General features: G+C 36.2%; 1 protein-coding gene across 6 annotated transcripts in view; it reads right to left on the reverse strand.

The window, feature by feature from the left end:
• Positions 1–20737, reverse strand: part of LOC142345788 (uncharacterized) — a 97672-nt gene extending 76935 nt beyond the window's left edge. The window contains exons 1-3 of one of the 6 annotated variants that reach the window (XM_075398137.1): positions 20695–20737; positions 19937–20119; positions 3887–4059 (exon numbers count right to left, since the gene is read on the reverse strand). The gene's annotated coding sequence lies outside the window, so the exon portion shown is untranslated. Of the gene's footprint in view, positions 1–3886; positions 4291–11772; positions 12958–19270; positions 19597–19936; positions 20120–20694 lie in introns of those variants that run through there. The other 5 variants (XM_075398134.1, XM_075398135.1, XM_075398140.1 and 2 more) reach the window with 5 other exon arrangements.
• Positions 20738–23865: the final 3128 nt, after the last annotated feature.

The following is a 23865-nucleotide window of genomic DNA, read 5'->3' on the forward strand; positions in this document are numbered from 1 at the left end:
GTGTGTGTGTGTGTTTGTGTGTGTGATTGGGAGCATGCGTACGTGTGTGCGTTTGTGGGCGTGCGTTTGTTTGTGTATGTGTGTGTGTGTGTGGTGTGTGTGTGTGTGTAAGTGTGTGTGTGTGTGTCTGTGTGTCTGTGTGTGTGGTTTTTGTGTGATGTGTTGTGTTTGGTGTATGTGTGTTGTGGTGTGTGTGTGTGTTTTTGCGTGTGTGTCTGCGTGTGTGCGTGTGTTTGTGTGTATGTGTGTGTGTGTGTGTGTGCGTGTGAGTGTGTGTTTGTGTGTGTGTTTGTGTGTGTGGTCAGTGTGTGATCTGTTGTGTGTGGTGTATGTGTGTTGTGGTGTGTGTGTTTGTGTGTCTGTGTGTGTGTGTGTTTGCGTGTGTGTGTGTGTCTGTGTTTGTGGGTGTTTGTGTGCGTGCGTATGTTTGTGAGTGTGTGTGTGTGTGTGTGGGAGCATGCGTAGGTGTGTGCGTTTGTGTGCGAGCGTGTGTTTGTGTATGTGTGTGTGTGGTCAGTGTGTGATGTTTTGTGTGTGGTGTATGCGTGTTGTGGTGTGTGTGTGTGTTAGTTTATTATTATTATTATTATTATTATTATTATTATTAATATTATTATTATTATTATTATTATTATTATTATTACTATTATTATTATTATTATTATTATTATTATTATTATTATTATTATTATTATTATTATTATTATTATTATGGCTTCCACAAACGTGAGGGACTGCTCCCGCAAAATTTATATAAATAGATGAGTCATACTAGTTTAAGTTTGTTAGGTTTATTTCGTTTGAGGACCGACATTTTTCGCAGAGACAGATAAATGTTATGGAACACGACTTTTCGATGCTGAAAAAAATATTGAAGTACTTCCATATCAAGTTTAAGATTCGATTTTTGAGTCCGACTGGTTGAAAGAATTTAACATTTGAATCAATGATATTTGCTCTTTATGTGTTTCGATAGAAAAAATTTGACCGCTGAAATTCTTTTTTGATTTCAGGTAACACAAACCGAAAACTTGACCGTCTTTTCACAATATTAATATTCTCGCTGATGTTGAACGCATAATAATTGTTCAAAAATTTCGATAGCAAGAGAAGATCTGTTAGCCAAATGTAATAGTTGAGAGGTAATAAGCTCAGGGATCTCAGTCGTTCGCAATAATTAAGGTTCGGTAGGATCCATTTCGAAACTTTTTCTTGAGATTTCTTAAAGAGTCGTATGTTAGATTTTGAAGGCATATAACATTTAGATCCATGGATTAAGATTGGAATAAGCGTACTCTTATAAAGATTTAGTTTTGCAGTAACCGTCAGGAGATATGATGTGTTTCTTTTAATTTGGTGGAAAAATTTTTTGGCTTTACGAGTCCGCAATTCTACTTGTTCCTTCCAAGTGAGGCTGTCGTTCATAGTGATACCAAGGTCCTCCACAGTTCTTGATTGTTCCTTCGACATTGACCCAAAACCGGACTTAATCTCGATTTGATATTGAAATTTATGTACCGACATTTCGATAAATTGAAGCTGATGTTATTTTCGTAACTCCAACGCAATATTGAATCTAGATCTTGTTTGATTCCGTGTGCGTTTCCAAGATTTTCTTTATATAATAATTTTAGATCGTCAGCAAAGAGAAAGACTTTGGAGTTGAAAACAGCTTCAGGTAAGTCATTAATGAAAATAAGAAAAAGTGGGGGCCCAAGTATTGAGCCCTGAGGTACACCCGAGGTGACCGGCGAATTCTTCGATTTTAGATTTCCAATTTTCACGTATTGCAGTCTGTCGCTCAGGTAAATCTTTAAAATCTCGAACAGCTTGCCACCTATTCCAATGCAATTGATCTTACGTAAGAGTATTCCATGATCAATTTGGTCGAAAGCTTTGGAAAAGTCAAAGAGAAGTGAGCTATTTTCTCGATTGTTCTCAGAACAGAATTTGTATATCTTATCTAAGTAGGTTACTATTTGAAGAATAACTGATCTTATTTCACGAAAACCGTACTGTGAGTCAATTATGAGTCCTTTGAAAAAATTGACAATTGAGCCATACAACAATCTTTCTAGAACTTTCCAGACAATGCATAATAGTGTTACAGGACGATAATTTACCACATCTGCTTTCAATCCTTTTTTCTTGAAAATTGGGCTAACTGCCCCTATTTTCTATGCACTAGGATAGGTTCCAAGGCGCCTAAAATTTCTGAACAACTCAATGATTGTGCGTGCGTGCGTGCGTGCGTGTGTGTGTGTGTGTGTGTGTGTGTGTGTGTGTCTGTGTGTGTTTTCAGTGTGTGATCTGTTGTGTGTGGTGTATGTGTGTTGTTGTGTGTGTGTGTGTGTGTGTGTTTGTGCGTGTGTGTGTGTGTTGGTTTGTTTATGAGTGTTGGCGGGGGGAGGGCACGAGGACAAGAGGACAAAACGAAGAACAGATCCGACGAAATATGACTTACCTTTGAAAATGTAATTGTTCACAAAAAATAAAAATGAAACATCAAAAAAACCGTGTTCAATTTTGAAATGATCGCAACAGGTGTTGATTAAAAAAAATTACCACACGCTTGTTATCGCCCTCGAAGTTATCATAACACCTCGGCTTCGCCTCGGAGTTTGATAACTTTTCGGTGGCGATAACAACCGTGTGGTAATATTCATGATTGCGGTTATCCATACCCGTGCTTTCGATGAGATAAAGGCTTCCATCTTCAATGTCATTTTCCGTCGAGACTGCGTTTTTCTGCGATTTGGGAGGCATTGATTGTTGGATAAACATTACAAAAATTTAGTTAAATTAATACTGTGACTCTAAAGATGTGCAAACCACTGGGCGCAATTCCCTTAATACTTCACTACAATTGCTATTACTACTATGGGGAGTTGGTTTAGTCATTGCTCTTTAGGCACTTGCTGTTGTCTTAAAATTATGACATAGTAATATGAAATTATAATCCACAATTAGTTCAGTTTATTATCCATAGTTAGTTCAAATAATAATTTTGACTTGGGAATAGAAAAATAGGGCTCAGAATATTTTGTGCATGACAAAACGAAACTTGCAAAACTCTTACAATGGGGGATACTTTGGGTTAGGGCAAATTCGGAATTACACTAGAAATACAAAAAGATGGCCAAAATAGAAAAATCCGGATTAGGAACGTTTTAGAGAAATTGGGATCTTTTCTGTTTGCCCCCCCCCCCCCCCCCCAGTTTAGTGGGCGCATATTATTTGCACCCCCAGACGCACGTGTCATATTTTTACATGATGATTTACTATGTAATGACACGTGCTCTGTAACTGGGGTGGGGGCATAACGTACTGGAGGGGCACAAACGGAAAAGATCCATAAATTGATAACAGATGTAACTATGGGTTGTAAATGGGCTAAACATTGTATACATGGAAAATTTTTGATTTAATTTTTTAGATAGAATTGTTTTAATGGAATTGTTTTAATTGTGGTCTCAGACAAATGTAAATACATTTTTTCCTTGAAAAATTTGTGAAACAGTTTTAAACTGACGATGAACGAAAACATGAACGAAAGTTCGAATACATTTGTTTTAATTGTCAGAATTATTTTTAATTTGACAAATTAGTTTCTACATTATCCACAATGTGTAGCAAAATATTTCCCCGAAATCTTTGTGTATTTGAAACAAACTTTTGTTACATTATATTGCAGAGCTGTTCGATTGAGAGGGTAGTTTAGTTTTGTTATCTGTACTTGAAATATATCACGTTCAATTTGTTTGGTTTATTATAGGCCCAAATTTTTTCGCAGCTCTGGTAGAAAAAGGCCCTAATATCACTTTCAGATTTGTGTACCTTGTGCTGAAGTTGTCATCGTTATGTATTTAGCAAATAAATAAATTACCTGTTAGTTGCTGGCTACGCCGTATTATCTCAGACAGCAGACTCATGGAGTCGCCTCATGAATCAGAACGTTTGTTGTCTGTGGAAGCCGAAGCTGCTGTACGCGAAATAGCCTTTGCGGTTGATCATGTTAGCATATCAGACAGTTTGCCTCGAAACTCTGAGATGGTATATCTAAACATTCGAACCAAGGAGTATAAAACTTTATGCGTCCGACTAACTATTGAAGGTTTCGCCATCGTAGGCAATGAATTTGATGCTCCGACACTAACCTACAATTCAAGATTCACCTTCTACGAGACAATCTATCAATTGCTTGATGCTAATAGTGAGCAGTACAGAAATTCGTTTGGCGTTGCATTGCGGGAGAAGCTAGAGCAGATTGCATCAAATGAATCCTAGTCAGTCATCATTTTATGTCTATAATTGTTTTGCTATATAAATTCGGATAATGTACAGCTTTCTTGTCTTTCGTTTATTTGTAGTTATCATAGAGTATGATATTTCCACTTTTGTCAAAGAAGTAATTTATTCTAATAGTTGCAGATTCTTCAAATAGGAATTGATTGTCAAGTCAAATATACAAGGAAATGGCCCAACTTAGTGAAGCAAAGGGTATCAAAATTTTTCTGGTATCAAAATTATTTTAAGGCTCATAAGGCACTATTTTGAAGCAAAGTACCGAGAAATTGAAACATGCAGCAGAGAAATGGACTTTTTGTGGCAGTTGTAATTCAAACGGTAAATTACATTGCAAACAGACTCGAACAATCTCGGGTAAAACCCCCTTGATTATCATGAAAGCTCAAAGCCTTTTATACTAGCACTAATTTGATATTTTGGTGTTGCATGATAACAGTGACATAATTTTCATGTTAAACAATATTTTGTTTTTTAACGGAAGGACGAAACTTTTTTTGCAACCGTCAACGAAATGGGGTCATTTGTCGCTGATCGGTATTATCATTTTTGTAGCGGAGCATAAGCGGTGCATAGAAAAGATTGTCAAAATTTAGAAGCTCTAAATTAACAATTTTTTATCAACACAAAATTTGACAAACTAAACGAAGAATGAATTAAAAGAGAATTTGTAATTAAAGCCAAGTTCTGTTTCAAATTTAGTTTTGAGTGATAATTAAATTAATTATTGAATCTGTTTATTGTAATAACAGGCATGAAATGCTCAGTATAAGCAAAGAAAGACAGTATTTAAAGTTGGTCGTTAACAAGAATTTTTTGTACGTCAGCAGATGTATTTGGTTTATTAGGAATTGGTGAATGAAATAGGCGAAAGTTGGAAATCCGTCTCCGTGAAAAGATTTGTCGATTATATAAATTCTCTGTCTTCAAAATTGTTTTTCAAGAAATTACTATTCGTTTGTCGGTTGGCGACTTTTTCAGCGATGTTTGATAGCTGGAAAATCCGTTATTGTCTGCACTCCTGTAAACATATTAGAAACCGTTCGAGGCGAATTAAAGTTTTTTTGTGAATGTGCGCATACTTCTGGCAACCGTTGTTTTTACTACAGTCGGATTTTAAATTTCATTTACCTTCCTAATTAAAAAGTATTTTTTTGGTGATATTGTGATGGTGACTACAGTTAGTCTCTTAGGTGACTAAGGTTAGTCTGAGTATGCGCACCTCAACATAGTGTTGGGAAAACCAAATTGACAGTCTGGAACTTGGAGCCTTTCGGAAACTAGTTGCACTAAATCCTAATGAAAAAAAAATAAATTTACGCTAATTTTTAATTGCTCTGAAATAAAAGTTCTAGCTATTATTTATGTCATGTTGGACTTTTGTTGCTATTTCATGCTCGATCAATCAAATTGTCTGCCCATTTGAGTTAAGATGATATTTCACTCTGTTTTTTGCATGACCTTACTTCGAAAGAATCTTTTTAAGTCCTCTTGTTACTGCAATTCTTTGTTGGGCGGGACCAACAAGTCAGGCATATCAAAGTTGCAACGAGTACAAAACGCTGCCTGTCGTATCATATTAAACCTAAGGAAGCAAGAATTGTGCAAAGAATAAAGATATAATCTGAATTGGCTACCTATTGCTCAAAGAATCGATTTTAAAATCTTAACCTTTGTTCATAAAATTGTCTGTGATCTTGATATTCCAAATTATCTTAGACCTGATTTTTGTTCAAGAGAAAAATAGTAGTAAACGATCAAAAAATCAGTGGAAGCTAAGAAGTTAGAGCTTTCGAAGTTCCTTTGGAAAAAGAGCCGTTTCAGTTTACAGTCTGCGAAAATGGAATGCAATGCGCGTCCTATCTACGCAAAACCACAGATCACAAACTCTTTCGCAAGGAGCTCAAGACCTTTCTTTTTTCCAGTTGTTACTGAAACTACTTTTCAGAAAAAAATGGACAGTAAACAAAAAATCGAGTCGAATAAACGAAATTAAGAAAAATCTCTGGAGAAGAGGGCGCTCCCTTGTTGAACTAAAAGGTCCGTACAGGAAACTAATTGTTCCGCCATGTTACAAGAAAACTTATGAATTATGTATTCTGGGTTCATCGCTAGTGTTTGGAGTTTTCATTGAACATGCGCTGACTATATCGTGTCCAGGAGGATGCATCTGGCCTCAATGTAGCAATAAGATTTTTGACGACTTGAAAACTTACAATATTAAGAATGGAATCGTTATGGCCGGCACCAACTATTTATTTGACAAAAACGATTGCCCTCTCGTGTGACGAATAGTGACATCAGATGAAATGTATTTCCTAATTGAAAAATTGAGTTTTCTCAACTTCAAAGTGAGCATTATGGCCCTCATAAGTCGACTAGATAAATCAGCAGCTATAAAAAAAATTAAAAGACTTACCGTGATGTGGCACGAGATCACAGGATTCCATTCGTGGAACACAAGAAATTCAGATTCAGACATCTCTCTGCTGATAGAGTACATCCAAATGCCAAGGAAATCAGAGAGTTAGCATCTGATTTCCGAAACGCTATAAGACAAAACAAAATATGGTACATGTAATAGTGAGCTCATTTTTTATCTTTTTAAGCGTGTTTTATCCAACTCATAATAGATCCTTATCATAATGTTTAATGCTTGGCTAGAGCGGAAGGAACGATTTGTTTTGGATTTGCTCCGCTCTCAGCAGAAGACAATAACGAAGTGTTCGGTTAAAGCAGAGGTATGCAGTTATGGTCGACGAAATGCTCGGTTAGAGCTGAAGTTATTGCAGTGCGTACAATTACCTTACAAATTCTTCAGTTTTTGCTCGGATAGAGCTGAAATTATTTGGATATTTCGTTATTGGATGGAAGCTGTGTGAATGTGCTCGAAACCAACTTTTGAACGAATCACCTTTGTGTCCAGAACGAATCACGAATAACCTTTGTGTCCAGAAGAGGTGGAAAACCAGAAATTCTACTACTACTACTCTATTGAAGCTATGCCTACGGATTTAAAATTTATGAACCGACTGCATCCAATTGATGTTGTTCAATTAGAAGTTTTTGATTTTTTTCTTCATTCCAATTCATACTGAGTACTGAGATGAAGTGAGAGTTGTGTTCCTTCTGATCGTAAAAAGAACTGCCCTGTGTTCTTATGCAACACTAGCAACAAAATCAATTTTTCTGTTTCGATCCTCTCTTGGGATTAGTTTTCCGGGGCGTAAACGGGGATTCGCTTTCCGGGTTTCAAGTTAATTTCTATAAAAACGTCTTCTGTTGCAGCTGGTTGGTTGCGGGATATAACTTAGTTTTGAATCACTAAATCGCGGTGTTTTTACGAGTGTACAGATCTGACAATAGGCAAAAAATTCTGCATGATTTTGGTGCTGGGTGAGTGTTGGGAGCTGGGTCGATAAACTTTTGATCCAGCTACCGCACCTAATGGTGAGGTTGGAGGGCAAATAATAAAGGACAGCCCTCAAAGCCACTAGCCTGTCCCATGGTTGGATACAGAGATAGGGTTGCCTTTAATTGGTATAGCAAGCCTGATCGCGAGATAAAGATTTTTATGTTAGGGAAAGACGAAAGTCATGGCTGGGGAATCTAAACAACCATTTCTGATTCCGAAATAAAGTCAAAAGCGAACCGACACTCTTGCATGCTCAAACTGAGCATGTGCAACTTTCGCAACCTAAACTCTACAATGACTTGGGATAGACAGTGTTTGGGATGCGAACCTTTTTGTCTAGAAGATTTCAATCTGCGCAAAGGATAAGAAACCGCGTGCCAACCGCAAAAGAAATGAGGGAAATGTCACAAGATACATACAGTCCACCTGAGAGAAATTTTGCTGAACTTCAAATGAAGTTGTGCTGCAAAGTAAGAACAACTAAAGAGATCTGTTGAAGACAACGGAAATGTTATCTCAGATTTTTGGCAAGGATTTTTTGAATCTGAGAATTCGACGACTGTTGGTGCTGATGAAGTGCTGCTTACGGAACATAGTACTGACATTGAAATGAAACAAAATTTTGAACATGATTTTTATAGATCTCGTAAAGGCCGTTGACTTTGTAGATGGAGACGATCTGGTGAGTACACTGATTGAAGAGATCATAAATCCCGAAAGAAACCTGGTATGGTATTTTCATTCTATTGAAGAAGGCGAAATAAAACACAAGTACAGGTTTCTTCTCGAAAAAGGGATAAGTCAAGGCTGTGTTCTTGGCCCAAACCTCTTGACACTGATGTGCAACAAAATTTTTTCAAGGTTGCCCATGCAACAGTCTTAGTATTCATCACTAAAAGTCAGACGAAATTGACGGAAAACTGACCTTTTCGATGAAGGCGTCTGGAATGCAAGTATGTTACGAAGACGGGGTCACCTTTGTGACCTCTGAAACACTGACCTTGCGAAATCAGACTTTGGGATTGACGGAAAAAGACAAAGTGGTGTCGGGGTTTTAATACCGCGGCAGTATTGTCACGGCAAACTGATATCATCAAAACTGTAGCAAGTAACTACAAGGAAGGAAAAGCGATTGCCTGTACAGTGAATCACTGTAATGAAATTGATATGCAGATTAATAGTGTTCTGTATGCAAATTTTGCTCTACGGCCGTTGTATGATTATCACAAAAAAGATGTATCGATAAAATGAGTGCGGAGTTTAATGATGTGCGTCGCATTGTCACGAAAATCAGCGACAAGTAGCCAATGCGAGTAAAGGAATTGAGCAAAACAGTCCCTCTAGAGGACGTTTATACCGAAACTGCGGTTAGAAGAGCCAATCTGTGGAAAGGGCTAAACCTGAGCAACACTGACGTATTGCAAAGATTGGTTAAGAGAGCTTTAAAAAACAACCTAAAGAGGCTAAACTTTAATGGTATGGAAGAGCGGACCACGAAACCGAAGACCATAAAATGTCTGTACATGGTTGATAGCTCTGTAAAATCTGTTTGCGAAAGACCTCAGATAATAACGTTCTATCCCTTGTTGAGATTTCAGGAAATCTAGCTTGATTCAATGATAATGTTAGAGCAAACAAGGATAAGTTGCTACTACCCGAAATTGGGTATTAGATTAAATGCCCTTAATGACTAAGAATGGAAAAACTAATGTGTTTATTTTACTTTTTTAACTTGCAAGATCTTCATAGGTTTCATATGTAACCCTACAGCGTTACTGTCAAACATTTTTTTAGTTGAGGGAGTTTCAAGCGAACAATTAGCTGGACAGACTTTACGACTAATGTTTTCTGCCCAAAATTTTTAGCCTTTGATCAAAGTTAGGAAAGATTTATTAAAGGAGTAGGAATATGTACCAACGCAAATTACCGACCCCTTTTGTTTCACTGTGAGGGTGCTTTTTCGCAATGGTGCTATGTCGAGCATGTGATACAGGATGCGATTGAGCGGTTTTAATGAACAATACTGTCGCTAAATAGTAGTTTCATGCAAGCAGTTTCTCATATGAGGTGATACTATTCATAATATGGTCATATGAATAATAGGATGGTTTCCTACAGACTAATAGGCATTTTCTACTCAAGTAGCTGAAATAAGTCGTTTATTACTAGTCGTGTTGACGAGGAATTGAATATTGTCTCGAATTGAACAAATATATCTTGCAAAATTAGTTTCTAAATGTTCAAATCACTTTCAATTATCAAATCCATTAACGTGTCTTTGATGAGCACCCAAAATAGAGTATTAAGGCATTTCATACGAAAATCATGCTTTAAAATCGTAAATTTATTAGTAATTGTAGAGCAATTTTGTGATGCCCCGTTTTATCCAAAGGATTATAGCAAATTGATGTTCCTCAAATTTCATGCCAAAATTCAGATATTTTTTTATAACCATAGGTATTATATCATTTTTAGATATAATGTAGGAAGTTTGTCATTTTTGTACAATGAATGGTCCTTATTGATTAACTCGTATTGTACCGCAAACATTAGTTTGGCTCTCATTGCATTAATTAAAACTACCTGAAGTTGGTAAAAGGGAGTGAGAAATAACTTATTTTATTTTAATTGTAAATTTGAATTTATTGTTCTGGCAAGGGAAACTACCAACTCTTCTTTATAACACCTTCAAACAATTTTACGCAAACAGTGCTCAATCCATTAAAACCATAAGCCTTTCAGTACAATTATAACATGTCTTGGTCCTCACCTGCACGTAAATGGGATCTTTCAGTTATTGAGCTTTGATTGTAAATAATTCTGGGTATCAATGAACGTCAAAAAAAATAATGCAAAATTTTTTGAAAACCAGCGGCCCATTACGATCCGAATAGTTTTTGAATTCCACGTTTAGACCAAAACTAGCCTTGCTGTTTCATTTGACAAATCATGTGCCGAAAAAATCAGTATTCAATATAGTTGACGTAATTTGGATAATTAACGAGTATAACTTGCGAACAGCTGTTTTAATTCGAGAGCCATCTCGTTAGAAGTGAAATAGCTAGCCCTCTTTAGAGCTTGATAAATCCGTTGAAAAAGCGAATTTCAAACTTTTTAATTATATTCTGTACTGGATGGGCTTTCTAGTGAAACCACGCACAATTCTTTGCAATGAGTATGTCGATAGGCCAAAATTGACTGAACAAAAAACCCATTTGAGTTCCCAGCCCCACTAAGGTGTGTCGGAACAACAAGGTTATGCATTTTTTTATTGAATCGTACCTGATGTGTGGCTTGCTGTTTCTTTCAAACGTTTTGCCAGTCGAGGAGGGTTTCCACTCCAAAATAATATTTTTGAAATCTTTAATAATTTTTGGTTATGTCATATTGCGTTATTGTTTGCAATGACAAATTAGCAGAACAAAACAGGAGTTCTCATGGGCCTATTTTTTGTCATTGATGATTCTTATGTTGCATTTTAAAACTTTTGAATCTGTTAGAGACTGAACCCAAGCTGTGGGGTCATTGATGAATTTTAGATATTTAATGATTATTTTCTACGATAGAAGTGTGACGTTTTGGAGAAAAAATATTTGTCATTTTTGCACGGTCATCCCAACACTATAAGAGCTCGTTAATGTAAGTTATTGCAGCAAAAATTAATCGTGAGTTGTTGCTTCTCTTGCAACCTGAAGATAGTCATGGATGTTTGGAAAAATTATTGCTTTGGTATGTAACAGAAAATTGATGAGTTTGATTGTTAAAATAATTACAGGTCTTTTTGAGCGAAGTAAGAAAAATTTTGCAATCTTTACGGACAAACAAAAACGGAGTTTTTCTCCTGTTGAAAATGAAATTGAAAACCGAAGTTGAATGCCAAATTTTATGGTGATTTAAAACATGTGAATGCCTGCGGTCACTGCCTTCTTTCATATTTTGTGAGGAAAAGATGTCACATTCAAAGAAACTTAATGGCTGGTAAATTGATTTAAAATGAGTGAAGTTACGTGAATGAGGTGAAGTACAATTAAGTTGAAATAATAAAAGCGCACCTGAGATTTCTGTCATTCTCTGTCTCCTTGTCCGATAGCTATTTGGGTTATTAGAGATCAAAATGGGCTGGAAGCTCAAAAAATGTTTAAAACGTGGAAATTGCAATAGGCGTTGTTGGTGAATTCGGTGGTAATGCGCTTGTTTAAGGTCATAAGATCAAGGACGAATTCTTAATTGAAATTGGATAACTGCAAGTTTATTTAACATATCTGTCTAGTCTACGCGACGCTTCGTGCAAGCTTTTTTGAGTTTGTGATGCTTTGGTTTTTAAAATACTGTAGTTTTCTTTTCGCTTGACAGGCAGAATTGTTTTTGTTGCGCTGTATAATAGAAAATAAGATGGAAGAATAAATGCATCCATTGCAGAATGTTGTACAGATTTAGAAAAGCGTATTATTTTTGTCATCATTCAATAATAGTAAAAAAAAATAGTTGTTCTGCCAAGACCATCACTCCGTTTGGATGAATAAAACGAGGTCTACAATGATAGAGAATAGGCTAGAGGAGATAATAGGACATGAATTGAAATATGATGTATGAAGTCTAATTGATGCGAAATTTTGGCCTATGAAACTTCCGATTTGGGGCCAATTAGAAAGGAGGGTGACAGATATTAACATTAACCTCCCTTCCCCCTCTCTCCACACTAACAACTCTCTTCTCTTTCTCTCCCACTGTCACTGAAGCAACTCTCCTGTCCTTATGGCTTTGCTATGTATTCACGTCTTCCTTATTGGCCCCGCCTAATCACTCTGGACAAGAAACACCGAGGTCACCTCAGTTTCTACTATTTATTTTCTGCCAGAGCTGTATCGTCTATACTCTTTAAAATGTTTATTTATTAACCCAAAATTCTTTTTCTAAAGCACTTTGGAGTTACGATCCTTGGCTCAAAAGTTAATATGTATAGCAACTGTGAGATTTGCAGTCAAGATGGCTCAAAAGTCAATGCTTTTCTGTTGCGGATCTGTAATGTTTCAGGAGCCGTTTCAGTCTTTTAATCTTGAATGCATTTTTGAAGCCATCAGCCAATATTACTCATTATCTACGTTGTATCCGAAAGCCTGAAGAGTTATCAGAATTCTTGCAATTAGTGTGACAGATAGGAACAAACTATCGCTATACACTTTTCTTAAAAATGGGTCTATGTATGCGAGTCCGGCTTTTCTTTATTCTGGCATTTTTTGTCTAGGTATCATCAGTCTAGGTAATCATAAGACGATCATCAGTTAAAGTTCCATATATAATCTAGTTCCATATAGTTCTTGTAGAAAACGTTTTGAATATTGAAGAACGCTTGGAAAAACGCTCATTTTTTGTCCTTTTAATCGTTTCTCTTGAAAACTCTGAAAGAGGTTTTGGATAATTATTTTGGTTGCAAGCTTATAAGTGTTGCATAAAGACATTAAGGCGAGAATTTTTAGTGGCGTGAAATTTTACTCAAAATTTGGACCTTTTTCTAATCTTTGTTTATAAGAATAGTTTTGTTACACATTTTATATGTCCTTCAAGTAGTTCTTGCTTTTGAGAAAGCATGTATGCCATGAAATTTTGAAAGTTGTTACCAGATTCCTATATGTATCTACGTTGTTGACTTTTCTGTTTATGGTTTTAGAGATAGCGTCTTTTAGCAGATTACAGTTTCAAAAAATAAAACGACAACAAAAACGGATTGAAAAATAATAATAAAAGTTAATTGTTTCTTATTTCCCATATTTTCAAATTCCCTCAAATAGTTGCCTATTTTTTCGTTAGATTACGAGTTTTTGCGTCTATTTTAACCATCATTTATAAAGCCGAAGCTTTTAGCCAGCATTCTTGCAGTTGGCCGAGTATCTGAATTTGAAGATTATAAATCGAACTTTTGAGTAACATCTGACAAATAGCTATCAATGATTTTGCTGTGTGTATTTTCTACCAAACTATTATATAGAAAATCGAATTTTGAAAATTTTTGATGGTTTTCTTTCCTTTTTCCACTTATCAAGTCTGTTTGACCTTGACTCCGTTGCTGAATTGTTTGATTGGAGTTCCTTTGGCTAAAAATTTTGATAAAATTTTTTTAAAATTCAGACTTTTTTCATCAAAAACTGCACATATGCTTTTTTTGGTCCACTTTGTTTAAATGTGCCGAAAATGGGGACCTACGAAACGGTGACACAATCTCTAAAAACTCCTAAAAAGAGCTAGTTGAAACTCGGCGACCTATAAAAATCTTATGGAATTAAAATTTGCCGTTTTTTGCAAATTTAACTCGATGATTATACAAAATGAATCATTAATCATTATCTTTTTTAATATTTGAAGTATTTCACTCAACAATTGGTCTAATTCGCAAACTTTTGGAACACTTAAGTGATTTGTTGAGAGCGCTTCCAATATGTTGAGAACCTTCAGGGATAGGTTTGTTATCATGGATTCTTACAATTAGAAATTTTTAAGTTTTTATTTTGGTGCAGCCTTTTTTTTCAAAATATGTTGCTGTTTTTCAATGTTATTTACTGACAACATTTTCTGTTAACGGCTCTATTAATGGCAGCTCCCATGTACTTAATAATGTGGCCTATGTAGATATAGTTTGCATTCAGAGAACCTAATGGTTTTTTTGGATTTGATGAAGAGTTTTATTAATTTTTAACTGAATTCTTGTGTTTTGCCTACAATTTATATTCTTTCTGCAGTCTGATTACTAGGTCTAACCATTCAAAGATTCAAATGGTTCCTTCAAGAGGTTTAGGCGAACCTGTACCTTACATTTGGTTGTTACCTAATATCTCCTATGTCATTGAATGCATTTGTTTAAGGAAATTTTATTGATTTTGTGAACATGTCAGTTTTGTATATCCTTTCTGTCAACTTTTAGCTTATTCTCAGTAATTGCAGGTCAAAATTTCTTATAGAATACAAACTAGTTTTGTGGCGGATTGTTCTAAAAGAACGATTTCTTGCTTTTAGTGCTACGAGTTTTCATACAAAATTTTGTGATTTTTGCGCATAATTTCCCATTTTTGCTGTTGTTTTTGTTTCTTTCGTAAATCATCACATTACTTAACAATCTAGCTGAAAAAAGCGTTACAAAATTCCTAACTGAACATATTTATTGTTTTCATTGCATATGCTTTTAATGTCTGCGACACCTTTCTCGCTGTTGGGTAATTATATTGGGTAATTAAAGGTCTCATTGGCCAACTATAGATACGCAAATGAACTTAATAACGGATATCGGCATATAACTAATGGTTTTTTTGACTTTCTATTTAAGTTTTCAAAAATAAGTATTCTTCAACTCATCCTTTTTTGTTCTAAATAGCTTTGTTTTGTATTTCTCAATGTTGTATCGTTTTTGTAACTTAGCCTCATTGTTGAGAGATTTCTTTAATTTTTTGGTAAAACCAAAGATGATTTTTCTCTTGCTTAAACGTTTTGACTGATGATTTCAGGGCTTAGGCAATTTGTTTCAGAACAATTTGTGTGAAATTTAGATACTTTTCATTTTTCGTGGTTCTTTTTTCTGTTGTTTTAAGATAGTCCTTTTACAAATGCTGTTCAAATGACATGCAAATGAAGGTTTAATTTTTTCGCGGTTACTATTTCATTATTTTAATGGCTTCAACACTGGATTCGTAAGTATGTTTGAAGTTTTTTAGTTCAGCTTTTATTTAATGTTGTTTTGTAGTCTTATGACTTAGTCTTGATAAAATGCGCCATTAGTTTTCGGAGAAGTTAATAAACTGTATTTTTACGTCGAAGGCTCATAATTTTGAAAGTGTTTTTTTTTTTTAAAAAAAGACAATGTTTTTCCGAGATTTGCCAATGCTCTTTCTGTTAACTTGTAGTTTAGCATCTCTATAGGCAAGTCACATCACTTATGTTCTTCTCGGTACGCAACCAGTTTTCATAAAATTTTCGTGATTTTTTGACATTTGCCCATTTTTGTAGGTGTTTGTTTTCTTTTCGCATTATCACAATAATGGGCGGCCCTCTGCTCATATGAAAAATACGCAATCAAAAGTTTTTTTAATGTTTATAGTGAACAGTTTAATGTTTAACTGGCTGCGACCACGTTTTTGTGTAAATTTTTTGTGCAAAATTTTTGGTGCAGTTTTTTTTGTGCAAATGTTTTTTAACTGTATTTGTCGTTTGTAGTCGTATGACTTGTCCTGGATAATGAAAGGTCTCAATGGCTCTCTATGGAGGTATAAAAGAAGCTCTCAATGCTTTCATTTGATGCATAATAATTTCTTATCAGTTTGACATTAATTCTTTTCAAAAAAGGAACGTTTTAAACTTTGCCCTTTTGCTCATTTCTTGTCGACTTGTTACCAAGTCGCATTGAGGAAAAGTCCCATGTTTTTTTCTAATAAAGTGCGGGGTTGTCTTTTTTGTAAACGTTTCATCTGATGCCATTTTGATTTTTTTTATTAATGGTTTTCAAAAAATGGACAACCGATAACGAGTTTTGCTCCTGATTATTATTTGTAATTATTTGATTTTTTTCGCCGTCTTTTCTGGTAGTCATCATGGTAGTCACAGGTCTCAGTGGACCTTTAAGGTAGTTTGTTTTTTTTTTCAATTAATAGTTTCTTGAACGATATGTTGATATGTGAATTTTTTAAAATCTCTTCCTTATTTGGTAGACAATTATGTAAATAATGTAGATGAGCGGGGTCAGAACTTTAGGTGCGAACGCACATTACCGAGCCTCCCTGTTACATAATAGTTCCTCACATTCGCTGTGCAATTATTGTTTAAAGGTTTTGCAAAAGCTTCATACATTTTGTCACTAGCTTCAAGTCCGCCATTTTAAAAAAATTAGGCATGTGAAAATCAAATCTGCAGAGCATTTCAGATAATCTATAGCGTATTGCTTGGCCATGTAATTATAGGATTTTTGTTCCTAATACTTTGCTTCGAGTCGAGATATACATCATTCTCGCTTCGCCTTGCGCTTTTTGAGGTCACTTAGAGGATATAACAACGAGATCTTTTGGCCTCGGCTTTAGTATACACAAGGTTTCTATCAGATATCTTTTTGTAGCATTTGAAGATGATGAGTCATTTTGCTGGTTTGTAATAGACTGCTTGGTACTGATTCTACATTTTTGAAATTAGTTTTCTAATTTAATACTCATTCGCGTCGTTTATATTATTCATGGTTCAATTTCTACTGATTCTACTGTTTCTGTTTTTAATGGCGGCAAAAATAAGTTGAGTAATGGTAATGTGCGTTCGAACATGGTGTTCCCACCTCGCAAAACCACGTTTTTGACTTAAATATCTACCAAATGAGTTCATATCGTTCGAAAATAATTGGCGTGTATCCATTTGAAAAAACCCTCTAAGCTCAAACTACTATAAAAATTAATTAATAACTCATTAGCGGTACGATGATATATGCCGCTAAGGTGAGTATGAGACCTCAAAAAATTGGAAAAAGGCCAAAAATAAAGTTATGAAAACTCGTTGTATCAACGCCGAAAAATCCACTGTTTAAATGATAAAACAGCAATGAACACTACATCCTACCTAACATAAAAAAGAATACCGATTATGTCCTTGCTGAGACTACGCTAAAAGGTTGCAGAAATAATATTAAAATTTGCAAATCTCAGAAAAAAAACATTTCTTAAAACAAATTTTCTAAAACTAAGTCACAACAGCTATGAGCTTTCAGCTAGAAATGAGTAAATAGATCAACTTTTTACCGCTTAGGAAGCCAATTGGACATGTCATTAATCACATTAGGTGAATTTACTACAAAATAACAACGAATGCAGGCAGAACTCAAAATTTCACAAAACTATTTAACGCAAAAATGTTTTGCAGCTAAAAACCATAAGCGTTACGTTGAAATTCTTATGTATGTTCAATGGGCGTCACTTGCACGTAGATTTGACCTCTCAATGGTTGAGCTGATTTTAAATCATTCTGATCTCTAGCTAACTTAAGAAACAAAAGAAAGGTAAAAATATTTCTTTATAGTAAGCTCTCCGAGTTTTCCGAATTAAATATTAGACTCCGCCATAAGACTACTGAAAGAACATCAAAAGCTGTCAAAACTTAATAAGAATTCATTGAAAATTTGCAAAAACAAATTGCCCGAGCCATAAAAACCATGTGCTTTACTCAGAAAACACAATGTTTATACATTGGACCTGATTTGAACATAAATGGAACATTTTATTAATTAAAGTTCGAAATGAAAACAGACTTGCCTGTATTTGGGATGAAAAATTGAAAGGACCGACCCAATATACAATCCGATTACTTTTTCATTGCAAAAATCAACCTTGAGGACAAGACTGGCCTTGATATTGCTGCACGGCCGTTAAATAACGCAATTGTTCTAAAAAATTGCGTAATTTTTTTTGGCAAACGAAAGTCTTAAATGAAGAGTAAATGCAGTTTTAAATATCGATTTGATTTAGCGAAAGGCAGCTAAAATGTTAGTTGCAGATAACCTTCCTAGAGGATAAAATAGCTCTATTGTGAGTAAACGAATATAGTAGTGTCAGTTGTTCTTTTTTGTCTCCACTACCGGTCAAACTGGATATACGCATATTTGGTGCCATTTTCCTCAAAGAAAGGAAACACTGATTTTCAGAAATTTAGCCAAAGTTTTAGCGGAAACAGTTGGTTGAGGCAATTCATCAACTCCGTTTTACCTTAAAGCGTAAAACGAATGAGACTATTTAAACAGTTTTATCATATTATATTTTTTAACAAAAACTGATCAAAATTGAAGCAAATTTTAAGAAAAATGTGAACAGAACAACGGAAGTTTGGCTAACGTTAAACCTCCGTTACCCCTCGGAAAAAACGAGATTCAAAAAATCTTCGGTGGACAAGCTTTCAAATGATACCACTCACAACTCGGTACGATAATTATATCGATCGGCGAAGTTTTTCTGAGCAAAAAGAAACCAGTTGAGCATATAGTTCCTCCCCCGATAAAGTGACTCGGAACAATGAATGCAATATGGATAACTTCTATACAAAGCAACGCAATATAAAATAATGTAGCTGGCAGAAATATGGTCGTTTGTATCTCGAAGCACAACGGTATAGGACCAAAAGTTTCAAAGGGCATCAAAGTATATCAAAGGTTGTTCTGAAAGCGTATTTATAGAGCGAAAAATGATCAGGGCACATCATCAGCAGAGAGAAAGTTACTTTTCCAGCGTTATCGAGTGTCGGTCCATTCGTTTATGCATCTTAAAAAAGGTTTGCGTAATGCTTCTACATCTTGTCAATGCTAATTCGGAAATTGAATTTTTATAAAGATTGCTGGCATTTTTGCTCGTGTCTTAAGTTGATATGCTAGTATCTCCAGAAATGAGGGATCGCCTTTTTCGAGTTAAACATTTTTGGAAAGTTTAAATATTTTTAGTGTTTTGCAAAAAAATGTGAGGCCGTTCATCTTTTTAGATTGAGACTTGCTCAACAAAGGCTGTGCAATGTGACATTGAGTTCTGGAATGAATCATATGTGACTCACCATATAGGTCAAGCGGGCAGTCGACAAGAGAAGGGCTCTTTTGGGGGTCTGCCCGAACTGTTTGGGATCGTTTGTTTGTTTACTTGATTGGGTTGTGATAATTGATTACTGTTTTGAGAAGCGGTGGATTTGAGGAAGTTGGAATGTTTGTTTATTTGTTTGTATGTATTGGTGGTAGTGGTGTGTGCGAGGTGTTGTTTTGTTTATTGAACAGTAGTTGGGGTAAGCAAACTGGAAGCGATAGGGACAAATAAATTTATTAAATTCAGCTGGGATCAAAAGTCAGCAGTTCCTCTGTTGTCTCATTACCCGGATCAAACACGACACCGATTCTGTATTTGGAATAAAGAATAGATATAGTGAGATAGATAGAGGGTGGTTGGAAAAAGTACAGCAACCCAATCACCAATACTATTATGAAAAGTAGCACAAGTGCCTGGTGTAAAGGTAAGGATAGGACGTGGATAGTAGTATCACTGTGTACAAGTAACGCATTCGGTAGTAAATAAGGGCAGAAAACCAAGTGACAAACTAGGACTAGATAGATAGATGGATGGATGAGGAAAGACAGAAAGGTAGTTGGATGGATGCAAGGGGCTACAAGCACTGACTGACTGCTTCTGGTCAATGAAGTTTGTGTAAATTGATTTACGAGGCTTTTGGTACCTTGCGTGATGTATGGTTGTTGCGTCATGTAATAGTCCCCAGCTCCTCACTGTCTGTCATTGTGAAATAGGTGAGAAGTGAACAAATAGCTGCTCACGTCCACACAACCCACATAATTTGTCCCTTTTCCTCCCTATTCTACGCACGTCTCTCCTTTCATTGCGTTACCCGTTGTTGGTTTTACTTGGTTATTGGGTATCTTCATATGCTGCACCTTTTTAGCTGCCAATCCGGTCTTGATTCGTATCCTCGTTTCCCATTTGAGATGGTAGGTGGGGGGGGGGGGGGAGTAATGGCTAATGGTAACTGAGAGACTGAGTGAGATAGAAAGAAGACTCTCTCTTAAATTGAATTATGATTTGTTGGCTAATAAATTTCACTACAATTCTGCCAATATGCCACCCAACAAGTCTACTTGGTGTAGATTTGATCAAGTGAAAGCAGCAGCAGCAGCAGCAGCGTCTTCCCTCTCCAATTTGATGTTTTGTGTTGTCAAAGACATTTAGTGAATGCTGTGCTTCTTTATGCTCATAGATTGACTAACGCACTGTGAAATAATCAATTTCCTGGCCGCTCTTTTGTCCAACTGTGAGTGATTTATCTTCTATTGCTTTGATTCCCAATTTATCAAATGAGCCATTGTCCCGCACCCACCCAAGTGAAATAAATACCTTTCCAGTAAATAGCTTGCAACTGTTTTAAGAGGTTGTTTATATCTTTTTTAAAAGGCACAGCATTTGAATCCCAAAGCAAATAACAAGATTCGAATTGAATGACTGCTGTGTGCAATAATAACAATGGTAGAGTGAGTGCATTTTGATGTGTTTATTTGTCTGAAAAACAGTGCGCAATGTCTCTCCTCTCTCACTCTCTCGTGTGTTTTCTGAGGTGGTTTATTTGCAATCAGAATAGAAAAGTAAGTGGGCTAATAGGAGGTATCACACACACACGTAACACGTACACATATACACACTCTCACACCTCCATTGCTTATTGGTAGTGCCTTTTCGGTACTTGTGCTACTGTTATTATTGATGATATGATATTAAATGGATGGATGCACTTGGAAAGAGTAAGAGGGGATGAGAGAAAGTTACTTGGGAGAGAGAGAGAGAGAGAAACTAACTAAATTACTTGCTCTTCTCTTTTTCCTACTTTACGGCCTTTTCTCCTTGTATACTATTGCTGTATTTCCATGTTAATTACTTTTTGCTATTATCTAGCTCGGTTATTAGGGGTGTGGTCGGGTTAGGGAAGGGACTCTAATCCAATAACTGCCGTAGACCTGGTGCCAGTGATACTTGTGATTTTTGCCTATTAGATATTAGTAACAGTATACGTGGAATAGGCCAACACCCCCACCTCTGGCTCTGGGTGGGGATACTTGTCCCCTACCCATAACCGCTCTGGAATGAAAGAACTCTATATTGAACTCAGTTCACGAAAGATGTTACGATCTTATTAAAAAGAATATTTAGAGAGGTGTGGTATACCCATCATGGAATCTCTAGCCAACGCTCGGCTGGTGTTTTGCGTACATTGTTAGTATTAACATCTTAGCTAGAGACAACTTAGAATTCGTCAGAGCAATTAGTCGTGAAAATATCATAAATCATACTTGCATGACCAAGTTGTCTGGTGACGAAAAGAACGCTAAAATTTCATAACTCACTCGGACAAGAGCAAACAGCTCAACATCCATTTTTAACATTCCCGCATTTGAATAGATCTTGAATGGAAAATAATTATAGTGAGCCGGATTCCCTTTTGTTCCAATATGAGGGAAAGAACTTCATGCTTGGTTGATTCGTTTAGTTGAGAGTGTTTGTGGTTGGTCGCCTTCTCACCCAGAGAAAGGGTTGATCATTTTCTGGTATTTGCTGAATTGAAATTTTGAATGAAGCGTGTTAATTTAATTTCAGTGGACTTCACATCGCCAGTGTATTCCGAGAATTGTGACTCGATTTGCGTAACTTCAAAATGCTATAAACGAATCAATAAAGTAAACAAAAATAGTTGGAATTGCAAATTTTGCGATTCAGTTTGTAATGCTCACTTGAATCGCAAAATAAATTGTTTTTCCGTTTAACTCTGTAAATTGGCCTGATTAGTTCAGTATTTTAACTATAAATTCTGCTAGAGTTGGTTAAAACTTTATTTTCTTCAGATTAAATGAAGCGCAGGCCAGAGAAGGAACATTCGAGTGTGGAGCAGAAAAGGCGGAGGAAAGATGGGAAGAATGAAGAGAAAGAAGAAAAGGAGAATAAGAAAAGGAAGGTTGTGCAAGTGCAGTATCCCAAGGGAGAGCCAAGGTCATTCCAAGCAATGTGCAAGGTCATCACAGACATCATGAACAGACAGCTGATTCCCTCTAAGACAGTGCTACACAAGAGCAAACTGAAACTGCTTAAGAGTCGAGTAGAAGAAAGACGGAAGAATCGCGAGCGAGTCCAAATGCAGTCTTTATGTCACGTTTTGCCCACATCTGAGAACTCAGACAAAACTCTAGAACGAGAATTGGCTTTGATTGCAACTTCCAGTGTGGTGCAACTGTTCACTCGCATCAAGAAACATCAGAAGGAAACGGGGACTGCTCCTGAGAAAAAACCGAGTCACTGGGAAAGAAAAGCTCAGCTGAGAGAACAGAGGCGGACTGATACCACCTCCTCCTCCGGGATGTTATTTAGATCAAATTCCACTTCAGCAAACAGCAAGTTGACAGTCCCCAAAAAGAACTTAAACAGATCCACAAAAAGTAAAGAAAAAACTTGGTCGGTTTTGGATGATAACTATCTGCCTATTTAATGCATGGAAATGTTCTTTGTTTTTTTTAGTCTTGAAATCAGATGTAATCAAATCATTCCGAGACACTTTTTCAACCACTCAAACAAGAGTATACGCGGAGAGGCTTTGGTGTGACCAGGAGGGGAAGCACTGGTATCGTCTGTTCGTTAAGACTTCGTTTGAATCTTGCGCCATAAAAATGGGATTTAAAAGCCGAGCATTTCCCCAGCACTGATTGGTCTTAAACACATCACTCATTCTTGGTGGAAAATGCTTACAAAATTTAAAGGAAGGTCTATCCGTGGGCGTTAATGTCTTAGCAGCATCATTTCAGAGCGAGAAAGTAAAAAATCACTTTGCAGTTAACTTTTATGTGCGTGACGTCATTTGTTCTGCTTTCAGGTCAATTGTGTGACGTACCTCTCTAAAAAGTGACTTATGAACTCATTTAATGAACATTTACTAGTTAACGATCAATAGTGATCATATATCAGATATTTTGAAAAGGCTCTATTAGGGCTTTTTTTCTAGAACGAATGTGTCTCATAGAAAGGAGAGTCCGAATCTAATCCAAAAAGTCTAGTACTCTAATAAAGGACTGGTTGGCAATCTGTCTATCTTATTTCCGGTTGCGAAAAAAAACCCACACGGAAAAAACCTCACTTCATTTTAGATAGGAAATAAACCCCCACGGAAATAAACCCGCACTTTACTAATGAAGAGCTGAGCATTTAGCGCGTTTGGACATGCCTCGCGTGGCATGGCCATGCCTCAGCGGCCCGTGGGACTTGATATGAAACTATCACTACCGAACAAATTATCACGACCGAAATTGGATTTTAAAATGGGGGTTTATTTCCGTGGGGGTTTATTTCCTATCTAGAGGCAAGTGTGTTTTGTTCCGTGTGGGTTTATTTCCTAGACCCCTTATTTCTTTAGTGTTTCAATTCCATAGACGGCCACAAGCGTCTATCGTGGCTTATTTCCGGCAATCTGCAGGCTATGTTAAATAGGTCAAGGGGCACTTAAACAGTATGTGAACGGATATGGCGCACGTGAAAACAAGTGTAGCTCAATCTGCTAAACAAAAGTCACAAGAAAATGGCATTCGGTTTTGTTCATACATCATTTTGAGAGAACATTTG

Source organism: Convolutriloba macropyga, chromosome 9 (genome assembly GCF_964194025.1).
Source record: "Convolutriloba macropyga chromosome 9, txConMacr16.3, whole genome shotgun sequence".
NCBI classification, from domain to species: domain Eukaryota; kingdom Metazoa; phylum Xenacoelomorpha; order Acoela; family Convolutidae; genus Convolutriloba; species Convolutriloba macropyga.